General features: G+C 36.6%; 1 long non-coding RNA gene across 3 annotated transcripts; it reads left to right on the top strand.

Annotated features, from left to right (window-relative positions):
• The first annotated feature begins 904 nt into the window (after window positions 1–904).
• Window positions 905–10,455, top strand: LOC127557724 (uncharacterized). Of its 3 annotated transcripts, XR_007952601.1 has the most exons (5): window positions 905–1,060; window positions 1,551–1,650; window positions 4,554–4,721; window positions 8,392–8,534; window positions 10,292–10,455. It is a non-coding gene; the product is annotated as an uncharacterized LOC127557724 (long non-coding RNA). The 3 variants fall into 3 exon arrangements; XR_007952600.1 differs by lacking the exons at window positions 1,551–1,650; window positions 8,392–8,534 and adding an exon at window positions 3,393–3,492; XR_007952599.1 differs by lacking the exon at window positions 8,392–8,534.
• The last annotated feature ends 447 nt before the right edge of the window (window positions 10,456–10,902 follow it).

The raw sequence follows: 10,902 nt of genomic DNA, 5'->3' as shown, positions 1-10,902 counted from the left end.
GAAAGAAAGAGAGAGACAGAGAAAGAGAGAGAAAGGGAGAGAGACCTAGAAGAGAGAGAGACAGAGAGACATAGAAGAGAGAGAGACAGAGAGATAAAGAGAAGAGACAGAGACAGAGACAGAGACAGAGAGACAGAGACAGACACACACACACACACACACACAGAGAGAGAGAGAGAGAGAGAGAGAGAGAGAGAGAAATTGGGGGATTTGTACAACCATCTAAGCACCAGGAAAAGCAATAAAGTTATTTCTTACAGACAACAGCAGCAGAGATTTAGCTAAGCAGACTAGAATATTTGTAGCTTAATATAGGTCCTTCTTACATCAAATCCCATGAGATTTCTATAGTAATCCTGAAAAAAAAATTTGCTAGGTGTAATGTTGCCGTATACACTATTATTTTATTTACTGTGTAAATTTATTTAGTCGATTTTCTCTTGGGAACCTTCAGTTTAACAATAGACACAAAAGTGAACATCAATCCCCCAGCTACCCTGCCTATAGAGAAGTTTCAAAACCTAACTTTAAAAAGCTTCTTTCCTTCTTGTCCTATACAGGCTGAAAAGAATAATCCAATTTTATTAACACAGGAGGAAAGCAATGCAACACAACTCAGGCTAAATTATGCCCAAATCTTGCAAGAACACATGTAACCTGATCTCTAGTAGTTTCAATTCTTCTCTACTCTCATGTAAATTTGTGTTTGTTGTTGTTGTTGTTGTTGTTATTTTTACTACTTTACTAGTTTGTGTAAGGAAGAGATCTGAAGGAAGGACACGCCTACAGTCCCATCCAAACCTTTATGTTAAATTAAAAGTGGCATCTTTTTAAAGGGAATGTTGACTTTAGTGTTCCCATGGATCCATGACCAATTGGTATTTAAGTGGAACAAATCCACCTTCGAACAACAAAACAGCTTATGTGAAACAGCCAGGTAGAGCAAAAGACTAGGTTAATAGAATATCCATCCTTGTCCTTAACATAGAAACATCCTCGTCTTTTTTTATGATGCCATTTCATGAATCTATATACTACAACTGTTCTCTGTTGAAATAGAGTAAGTAACATTTGCTATTGAAAATTAAATGAAAGGCTGTGCTATTTCAAAGGCTAAAGTGTCTAAACAAAATTCCTTCTAAATCTATTTGGCTTATTTAGAATTAACCAGAATGGAGAGTATTAAAATTGATCCATCTGAAAATAAGATAATTGAATTTTTAAGGTACATCAATATTAAAATTCAAATTACAGAGTGTTTTTTTTTATCTCAAAGTCTTGACTTCATATAGTAGAGTAATTATATGGAGTTTCAACTCAGTCTCAGTTGAACTCTAAACAAAGAAAGTTGAGCTGGGAATGAATCTTATTTCATATTAAAACTTTTTGCTTTTTTCTAATTGAATTTCTTTTTTTTTTGTTAGAAACATCTCGTTTTCAAAGAGTTAATGTCTAAAGTAATTCCTCTCATAAAAAGCAAAACTTTGAAATCACTATCTACACATTCTTGCTAATTTAAAAGGATCAAATAAACTGTTTATTGTTGCCAGGAGATGTTCAAATTATAAAGTGTCTCTCATCCCACTGCCTTCAGAATTCTGTGTGGTGTTGCATTATTCATACCAACCGACATTTCAACAGATTAGCAGTGTAAGTAAGAGTAAAATGGATTTATTTTTTTTTAAATTCTAGCCAATATGATTACTCTGTTTAAAAAAAAAAAAGAATTCTAAACATTATGGATTCTGAGATTTTGCTGCCATCTTCTGATGAAAATTCTCTGTTTGGCAAAGGTAATTGTCATAAAATTGACAAGGTTAAGAAGGTAATAGAAACTACTTCCCTTTTCTACTAAATGTCATCGATGGCTAAAGGAAAATTGAGGTTCATGAGTGGATGACTGATTGGGTAAGAAGCAAACAAAAGGAGATATCAGAATCAGCTGTAAGATAAAATGGTAGAAATAGAGATAAGGAAACCAATAAAAATTGGGTACCATTGCAGAGCAGAAAGAGCTCTGGGCTTGGGATCAAGATGCTGCTGCTGATACTTAGCAGATGCCGACCTTGATCAGTTCACCCGGCACTCTCTGAGTCTCAGTTCATCTGTAAAACAGAGAAAATAGCTCCTCCAGTACCTAAATCACTGGGTTATTGTGAAGATTCGATGGTATAATGTGCCAGATATGATAATGATGATGATGGTGATGATAAAGTCAATATCCTGTTCACCTTCTTCTGAAAGGACCTTCAATTTGCTGCCCATCTACACAGGAATATGGATTTTGTTATCTGTGTGCACACTATTACGGCCCAATTTAGGCATGAATAATCTCCCTCTTGGTGAATAATAACTGGCATTTATACCAGACTTTAATGTTTGACAATTTTTGTACAGCCATTGCCCTCTCTTATAGATTCTCCAAAGCCCTGGCATACAGATAGGGTCCTTAGGAATGATTACAAAGGAAGGAACGTCAGAATCTGGGTGAACCACCAGAATCACTCAACTAGGGAGCAAAAGGGATAGATTTGAACTTTGTTCTTTCTAACTCCATGTTTAACGTTTAGATATTTTTAAATTGCTGTCTTGTAGTTATCAGGAAAGTCTGACAAAGTTTCCCTTCAGCCTGAATACTTTTCTCACTCCATTCTTCTTTTTTGATCCCATATTGATCAAGACAAAATCCTAATTTTTTTTCTTCCCTTAGGATACCACAGATTCCAACTATCTTTTATGGAAAGAGGAGATGCTCGGAAGAAGAATCATGAGTGGGGTTTAGTGAGGGAACATTAATGCTGTGAAAACCCACCAGACTGAGTGTCAGGAGACACTTGAGTTTTCTTCCTGGGTCTGAGTTTTTTTTGATCTTGGCCAGGTAAGTTCCACTTTCTAAGAATCATTTTTCTCTCTAGTTGAATTAGGATTTAGCTAGATGACTTTGAATATCTCAAATTAAGATGAAAAGCAATTTGATACAGTGGGAAATATCACTGGGATAGAGCCATGGGACCCAGAATCTAGTTGGGCTCTCTTGCTTTCTACTTACAGTCTAATTTGGTCTCAGTTTCCTAAGTTGTAAAATGAAGATATTGGTCTATATGACCTCAGAGATCCCTTCTAACTCTAAATCTATGACACTAACATACAGTAGAAGAGGTTGACAACCTTTGTGGGCCCATCACTCTGACGGGCTAGTGAATTCCATGGATCCTTTCTCAGAGTCATGTTTTTAAAACTAATTGAATTTCTTTTTTTTTTGTTAGAAACATCTCGTTTTCAAAGAGTTAATGTCTAAAGTAATTCCTCTCATAAAAAGCAAAACTTTGAAATCACTATCTACACATTCTTGCTAATTTAAAAGGATCAAATAAACTGTTTATTGTTGCCAGGAGATGTTCAAATTATAAAGTGTCTCTCATCCCACTGCCTTCAGAATTCTGTGTGGTGTTGCATTATTCATACCAACCGACATTTCAACAGATTAGCAGTGTAAGTAAGAGTAAAATGGATTTATTTTTTTTTAAATTCTAGCCAATATGATTACTCTGTTTAAAAAAAAAAAAAGAATTCTAAACATTATGGATTCTGAGATTTTGCTGCCATCTTCTGATGAAAATTCTCTGTTTGGCAAAGGTAATTGTCATAAAATTGACAAGGTTAAGAAGGTAATAGAAACTACTTCCCTTTTCTACTAAATGTCATCAATGGCTAAAGGAAATTGAGGCTCATGAGTGGATGACTGATTGGGTAGGAAGCAAACAAAAGGAGATATCAGAATCAGCTGTAAGATAAAATGGTAGAAATAGAGATAGGGAAACCAATAAAAACTGGGTACCATTGCAGAGCAGAAAGAGCTCTGGGCTTGGGATCAAGATGCTGCTGCTGATACTTAGCAGATGCTGACCTTGATCAGTTCACCCGGCACTCTCTGAGTCTCAATTCATCTGTAAAACAGAGAAAATAGCTCCTCCAGTACCTAAATCACTGGGTTATTGTGAAGATTCGATGGTATAATGTGCCAGATATGATAATGATGATGATGGTGATGATAAAGTCAATATCCTGTTCACCTTCTTCTGAAAGGACCTTCAATTTGCTACCCATCTACACAGGAATATGGATTTTGTTATCTGTGTGCACACTATTATGGCCCAATTTAGGCATGAATAATCTCCCTCTTGGTGAATAATAACTGGCATTTATACCAGACTTTAATGTTTGACAATTTTTGTACAGCCATTGCCCTCTCTTATAGATTCTCCAAAGCCCTGGCATACAGATAGGGTCCTTAGGAATGATTACAAAGGAAGGAACGTCAGAATCTGGGTGAACCACCCAGAATCACTCAACTAGGGAGCAAAAGGGATAGATTTGAACTTTGTTCTTTCTAACTCCATGTTTAACGTTTAGATATTTTTAAATTGCTGTCTTGTAGTTATCAGGAAAGTCTGACAAAGTTTCCCTTCAGCCTGAATACTTTTCTCACTCCATTCTTCTTTTTTGATCCCATATTGATCAAGACAAAATCCTAATTTTTTTTCTTCCCTTAGGATACCACAGATTCCAACTATCTTTTATGGAAAGAGGAGATGCTCAGAAGAAGAATCATGAGTAGGGTTTAGTGAGGGAACATTAATGCTGTGAAAACCCATCAGACTGAGTGTCAGGAGACACTTGAGTTTTCTTCCTGGGTCTGAGTTTTTTTTGATCTTGGCCAGGTAAGTTCCACTTTCTGAGAATCATTTTTCTCTCTAGTTGAATTAGGATTTAGCTAGATGACTTTGAATATCTCAAATTAAGATGAAAAGCAATTTGATACAGTGGGAAATATCACTGGGATAGAGCCATGGGACCCAGAATCTAGTTGGGCTCTCTTGCTTTCTACTTACAGTCTAATTTGGTCTCAGTTTCCTAAGTTGTAAAATGAAGATATTGGTCTATATGACCTCAGAGATCCCTTCTAACTCTAAATCTATGACACTAACATACAGTAGAAGAGGTTGACAACCTTTGTGGGCCCATCACTCTGACGGGCTAGTGAATTCCATGGATCCTTTCTCAGAGTCATGTTTTTAAAACTGATTTAATCTATTTTTTTCTTTTAAAGTACAAATACTCCAGGTTAAGAAGCTCCAAACCAAACTCTGACTTTGAATGGAAACTTACCCACTTACCAAGAAGAAATGTATTTTAAGGAACTTGTTATTCTACTTTAAGGAAAAAAAAGTGACTTCACAGTTTCTAAAGTAGTGTTATCTACTGAGATTAGAGACAGTTGCCAAATGTATTAATTTTTATTTACCTTTGGGGAACTATTAAATAAATCTAGAATAAAAATGATGTAAGCTTCAAGTACAGCAATGTTATTTTCAAGAATATTCCTAACTATTTTTATGCCCAAGGCACTTTTAAAAATTTTTCCAACCTCATTCATATCTGCTATCTCCTTTTAATCTCACAGGAACCCTGAGAATTAGGCAGGGAAGATATTAGACTCTTAATTTTACAGATGAGTGAACGCAAAGAGTTGCAAAGTGACTGTCACAGCTTTGCTGCTAAATGCTTTTTGACCTTGGACTGGTAATTTAACCTTTGTGAACCTTAGTGTTATCTTCTGATAAATAGGAGGCTGAAACTAGCTTGACTGATCATTTTTTACCTTTGTGACATTAAGGAAATGTCTTCACCTCTGAGCCTCAGTTTCTTTTTTGTAAAATGGGGAATATTTCATGAGATCTTTCCAAAAACTAACATTCAATGACTTTCCTATTTGTTCAATATAACTTGCTCCTCATGGCAATGACATAAATTTCTAATTTTTATTGTGTATTAAGTTAACAACCAAGCATTTATTAAATAGCTACTATGTGTAAGGTATTACCAAACAATGGAGACATAATTTTTAAAAATATATACATACACACATACATAAAATAAACAATCCCTATGCTCAAGGAGTATTCATACAAATGGGAAAGCAAAAGTACAGGGACTACTTAAGTTCAGGATAACTTTAAAATGATTAAATGCACATATACATGCCACAGTTAAATATAAGGTAGTTTGAAAGAAAGGGTAGGAGTAGATAGAGGAGCAGGAAATATTTGCTGCAGAAAATATTAAATCTGTATCTCAAGGGTGGGGGGAGGACTCTGAAGTAGAAACAAGGCAGAAGTATTCTCCAGGCAGAGAAGTATCCACACTCTCATCGCTGGGCAGGAAACCTAATGGACTAATTTAGGGAGTAGATGAAGTTTGTCTTCGAATATCATACTCTTTAATTTCAATGATCTTTTCTGCAAGGAAGAGGGAGGAAAGACAAAAGGTATTTATATAGCAGCTACTCTGTGTCAAGCACTTAGCTAAGTGATTTTTTACCAAAATCATCTCATTTGCTGTTCATCAAAACCCTGAGAAGAGATGTTCTTATTAAATTCATTTCTCCTTTGAGATAGAAATTAAATGACTTGCTCAGCCACTTTTTATATTGACAGGGTTTGAGTCTCTAGGAATAGCCCATAGATAGTCTCTAATGATAGAATCTGAATTCAATGCCAGACCAAAAAAATAAGGCTAGATAAAAAGATTCCGAGAAGGAGATAGATGGTAAACCTATCAAGATAACCAAATCTTATTTTTTTGCACTTTTAGAAAACAAATAATGTTAAATAGTAATTTTTTTATTATAATTTGAGGAATAACTGAATGTGCTCAGGTACAGCCTGTGTTATAGTGATATAGTTATTCTTTCCTTTGTCTATGTGTCATTCAGTGGATTCACTGATCCCCTTTGGTAATCTTGGCAGAATACTGGAGTGTTTGCCATTTTTTTTTTCTCTAGCTCATTTTACAGATGAGGAAACTGAGGTAAACTGGGTTAAATGACTTGTCCAGGATCACACAGATAGCAAATATTTGAGGTTGGATTTTAAACTCAGGAAGATGAGCCTGACTTCAGGCCTTGCATTTTCTCCAATAGAAGATATCATACAACATAGATTCTACTTAAACACGTGGGATATCAGGAACTCAATAGCAAGAGATTTCTTCTCTATTCACAGAAAAAAAAATTCATGCCCCTATTTTATTCATCTACTATGGCATGTTGGGGATGTAATATTTTGTCAGGAGCTTAGCATCAAGAAAACTCAACGATCTATGATGTCATGATTTATGTAGGAGACCACCACTGTGGAGACTTTGTAAGCTGCCTTTGACCTTAAAAGAATATGTCGATCAAATGATATTTATTATGTAGAGAATTCAAATCCCAGTTGTCCTTACTGAATCTTGGTAAAATTTAATAGGAAAGATGTTTTCATGGGAAAATAGTTATACAAAATGGAAAACTATCAAGCCAGGAATAGAACCTTGGTTCTCTGGCTGGTCCCAGCCCCTTTTTCTACTATATCCCAATAATTCTCATCTCAAATTAGAAAAGAGCACCATCAAGTCTACCCTCCTCCCCATTTTACAAAAAAAGAAACTGAAGCTCAAAGAAGTGAAGACACTTCCTTAATGTCACAAAGGTAAAAAATGATCTGTCAGGATATGAATTCTGGTTGCAGTAGATAAATCCAAAGGAGCTGACTGAGGCACTTAAAGGTCAAATGACTTGCCCAGGCTCACATAACCAGTAGGTGTTGGAGGTAGGATGGGATTCCAGATCATCATGACCCAAACCAACCCTTTTTCTATTGTGGTCTGTTATTTCTGAAATTCATTGCAAGGAAAGAAAACTCTAAAGTGATTGGTGATATATGATGTGACCCACACAGCATTCCGTGATTTCCTCCTAGAATTCTTTGTCCCCACGAAAAATCAATTAAAATACTATGGAAAGAATATTGACACACTGCCATCCAATTGTTTTCTGTTCTTTCCTGAAACTTTGACGGTCTTCCCCTCCCAGATGGCTCTTTTTGAGATTTTAAATTAGGAGATCTTTTGTCCCAATTCTTACTTAGCAAGGGCTTATTGTTATTATATTAGTCATTGAAGAGACATTGCCTCAGACAAACAAACCGGGGAAAAAACTTTAATTTGGAAAGGCCAATATTTTCCAGTGCATTCTAAACCATAGTCATTCATCTTTGTCTTGTCATTGGCCTTCAATGACTTTGGAGGTGAGATAAGGCTGATGACTTTTCACAGCTCTGTCTCATTTAAATTCAGTTCTGGGGCAAATCAAAACATCAGTTTGTGATTTCATTGGTCCTCTTTGGGAGCAAAGGGCAAACAACAACCATATGTTTCATATGTGAGTTTGGACAAGTCACTTCATCATGCTGGACCTCCCAATCTGGTTGGACTGGGTGATCTATGAGATCTCATCTATATTAAGACCGCTGATGAATCCTAAGGACTAACTCATTAAACACCTACTAGGTGTCTGCTACATCAGGATCACAAAGATAATCATGGATCTCAAAAAGCTTGAGTTCTACTGGAGGAGACAACTTCAACATATCTTTCATGTAACAACTGCTAGTTGCACAATAATGAGACTTCTTAAAATGTCAAGATCCCAGGTATTACATTCACCATGTTTTAATTATTACAACTGATAATTGTAGAATGAATCTTGTGCATTATCACTTTTGATTATCGCAACAAGTCATGGGGAATATTTTCCCTACCATTTGCCCCAAAGAGGCAACTAGAGGGAAAATTGAAGCCTTGGACCTGGAATAAGGAAGACCTGAATTTAAATCCCACCTTAGATATTTACTAGTTCTTACTACTGATGCTGCTAGTTGTGAGAACTTGGGCAAGTCACTTAACCTCTACATAGAGGTTTCCTCATCTGTAAAATAGGGACAATAACAACGCCTATGTCTCAGGATTGTTGTGATGATCAAATGAGATAAAAATTGTGAATGCTTAGTACAGTGCCTGGTATATAGTAAGCACTAGATAGATGATAACTTCCGCGGCTGCTACTACTACAATTATAGCTGCTGCTGCTACTATACAGTTATTGCTGCTGCCACTTCTACTACCACAATTATTGCTGCTGTTGCAGCTGCTGCTACTATACAACTACTGCTGCTACTACTAATACCATTACAGCTGCTGCTACTACTATACAACTACTGCTGCTACTACTAATACCATTACAGCTGCTGCTGCTACTATACAACTACTGCTGCTGATACAGATACTATTATGCTGCTGCTGCTTCCAATACTTTTACTGCTCCTGCTGCTAATTCTACTACTATAATTACTGCTGATGCTGCTATACAACTGCTGCTGCTGCTACTAATATTATTACAGCTGCTGCTGCTTCCAATACTTTTACTGCTCCTGCTGCTAATTCTACTAACATAATTACTGCTGCTGTTGCAGCTGCTGCTATTATACAACTACTGCAGCTGCTACTAATACCATTACAGCTGCTGTTGCTACTGCTGCTACTATACTACTACTGCTGCTGCTACTACCATTACAGCTGCTGTTGCAGCTGCTGCTACTATACTACTACTGCTGCTGCAACTGATACTGTTATAGCTGCTGCTGCTTCCGATACTTTTACTGCTCCTGCTGCTAATTCTACTACTATAATTACTGCTCCTGCTGCTAATTCTACTACTATAATTACTGCTGCTGCTGCTGCTGCTGCTATACAACTGCTGCTGCTGCTACTAATATTATTACAGCTGCTGCTGCTTCCAATACTTTTACTGCTCCTGCTGCTAATTCTACTACTACAATTACTGCTGCTGCTGCAGCTGCTGCTACTATACTACTACTGCTGCTGCAACTGATACTATTACAGCTGTTGTTGCTTCCAATACTTTTACTGCTGCTGCTGCTACTAATATTATTACAGCTGCTGCTGCTTCCAATACTTTTACTGCTCCTGCTCTTATTCTCCTACTACAATTACTGCTGCAGCTGCTGCTACTGATACTATTACAGCTGCTGCTGCTTCCAATACTTTTACTGCTCCTGCTGCTACTTCTCCTACTATAATTACTGCTGCTATTGCAAACAGAAGTATAGCAGCAGCAGCAGTAGTCATTGTGGTAGCCTTACCACTACAATGATTGCTGCTGCTACTACTGCTACTATTGCTCTATTGCTGCTGCTGCTACCAGTATGACTGCTGGTGCTGCTGCTACACTTCTGTTTGCCTCAGTTTCCTCAAAATAATCTGGAATAATAGTAACATTGTTATTCTGAACATATATGATTTTATATATATATATATATATATAAAACATAGTGCCTTGCACACACAAATTCTGATTAAATGCTTGTGTCCTTCTTTCTCTATTTTGCAGGTGAGAAAACAAACATAAATGGCTTCCCTAGAAGGACTGAAAACATTAATTGAAACCAAGTTCTCTAGGCTTAGTGATCTGGCATCTCCCATCACCCCCAGATGCCTCTACCATCTCAAAAAAGATGAAACAAACAAACATAAATAAATACTTGAGGAAATACATACACGAAAAAATAAATATCTTTGGTCTTTTTAATGTGATCTATTTATATATGTACAGGGTGGTGGGAAATTGTCCAAGATCACATAGTCGATATGGAACAGAAGCTTGTTTTGAACTCAGGGCTTCCTGGTTCCATAGCCAGGGCCTGTGTGCATTGAAACCAAAAGCTGCAAAGCAGGCATTGATCTGTATTGTTAGAGGGAGTAAACTCACTGGGAGATGTCTACCTCCTTGTGCCAATATGTCTAGACTGATCCAAAATTACTTCTTTGATTTCTTTTATCTACATTTTTCAGTAACATTCACCATAAAGTTCCTGAGTTTTAAATCCTTTAACAAAAGGAAATTGAGGGAATTGGCACGATCGTTTCTTCAAAGACTGCACACGAAAATTAGAGAAAAGAAATAGAATTTCAATTCTCAGCCTATGGCTATATGTCCAAGTT

This window comes from Antechinus flavipes, chromosome 3 (assembly GCF_016432865.1).
Source record: "Antechinus flavipes isolate AdamAnt ecotype Samford, QLD, Australia chromosome 3, AdamAnt_v2, whole genome shotgun sequence".
Lineage (NCBI taxonomy): Eukaryota > Metazoa > Chordata > Mammalia > Dasyuromorphia > Dasyuridae > Antechinus > Antechinus flavipes.
Note: the sequence above shows the minus strand (reverse complement) of the source record. Positions and strands in the feature narration are given on the sequence as shown.